Consider the following 1,981-nt stretch of genomic DNA (forward strand, 5'->3'; position numbering starts at 1 on the left):
ACACACACACACACACACACACACACACACACACACACATACACACTCACTAGCTGTGTAGAGTGGCTCCCTTGATTCCTGGTAGTTTCTCATCCTTATTGTGACGGATTTTATTTTCAAAAAAATGGCCACAAAAATATTTCAGTCCCACATGCTTGTCCAGAACCTTGCCTTGCCACACTCCCCTTGACTCAGGCAGGCCTATGTGAGTATGTAACTTCTGAGATACAGCCTCTGCAAGGCTTTCTTGATACTCATGTGCTGTGAGTAGCCCAGGCCACATGGACAGGCCCATGTGGAGGGGAATCTTGGCAGCCAGCAGTCCTTTGAGTGGACGGCCTTGGAAATGGACCCTCTAGTCCTGGCTTGGGCTATCCGGGGCTGGTGTGGCATGGAGCAGAAATGAGGCTTCCCAGCCAAGCCCATATAGCAGATTTGTGAGCAAAATAAATCATTTTTGCCCTATTAAGCCATAGGGTTCATGGCGGTCTGTTACAGAGCAAGAGAGCCAGGACTCTCTCACCATTGTCCGCAAGTCTTGCTGAGGCCCTGCCCTGAGACTCAAGGAGAAAGTTTCAAGTGACAGTACCTCCCCTTTAAATTTACATCTGTATGAATCAGGTTTGCCACCTGCTGCCAAAGGAACCTTGAAGATGGGGCCCCAGAAGCCACCTTAAAGAATTCACCACTGTCCTGAAGCTGGCTCCCTCCTCATCTCTAAGAATTAGTTGAGACTGTAGAATTAGTCAAGACTGTACTTTTGAGAAGGGTATCAGTTTCTTAACTACAGCTAGAACCAGCTTCCCAAACACTAGCACATGCCCCTTTGCAAGACAAACATATTCTCTGTGAGAAGGTGAGGGGGAGCCCCAGCAGGATGGGCAGGTGACCCCATGAGCACAGGTCAGAACGAGGAGAGGCAGTGGATGCATGATCCCTGCAGCCAACAGGCTGAGGAGCTGACAGGGCTGAAGGACCTGTGTTTCCAGGAAGAGAAGTGTCCCCAGGGGAACCAGATACGGAGTTCATGAGCAGAGCTCCCTCCTGCCAGCACTACCCATGTTTACCCCTCTTTGTGAGTTTCTGCACTCTGCTGGCAAATACTTCAATCTCTTCGCTGACACCATAGCCTTGGGAGCCGGAAGCCTCCTTTCTCTTAAAGATGACATTACGATTGTCTACTCCAGTCAGTGTTTCTCTCACTTTTAACCCTGAGGGGATGGTCTTAGTTTTCTGTTTCTAAGCAGATTTCATGAATTAATGTATATGAAGTGGCTGGTGTGCAAATGTCCTGGTTTGGATTGCTTCACCAAGAGATGGAAGTCACTGATTTGGAAGGTGCAGGAGCACCAGTAGGGGAGTGGAGAATTGAGAAAAAGTAGATGTGGTATTGTGATTTATAATAAGAAATATATATTTGGTCTTCTGTTCCTAGCACAGAGCTCCTAAAGCCCTCAAAATTTCCTAAGTGTTGAGAGCCATAAAAGTGTTAATTAAAGTTTTTGTTATGTTAATGAGGTAATTTTTGGGAAAGCCCTTGGATCTCTGAGGATGGGGGCTGGTTGCCAGGGGAACAAACCTTGTGATTAGAGGGTTGGAACTGTCAGTCCCACTCCTCAACCGTCCAGGAGGGGAGAGGGTCTGAAGATTGAATTTTAATCACTTCTGACCAATAATATAATCAATCATGCTTATGTAATGAAGCCTCCCTAAAACCCCGAAAGGTTTGGGTGCAGAGAGCTTCTGAGTTGGTGAAAACAGGGAGATTTGGGGAGTGTGGGGTGGTGTGCCTAGAGAGGGCATGGAACCTCTGCATCTTCTCCATACCTTGCCCTGTGCCTCTCTTCTATGTGACTATTCCTGAGTTATATCCTTTTATAAAAAAACCAGTCATCTAGTAAGTAAAATGTGTCTCCAAGTTCCGTGAGTCATTTTAGCAAATTAATTGAACCCAAGGAGTGGGGGTCATGGGAACCTCAGA

This window comes from Ursus maritimus, unplaced genomic scaffold, assembly GCF_017311325.1.
Source record: "Ursus maritimus isolate PB19 unplaced genomic scaffold, ASM1731132v1 scaffold_22, whole genome shotgun sequence".
In the NCBI taxonomy this organism is placed as follows: Eukaryota; Metazoa; Chordata; class Mammalia; order Carnivora; family Ursidae; genus Ursus; species Ursus maritimus.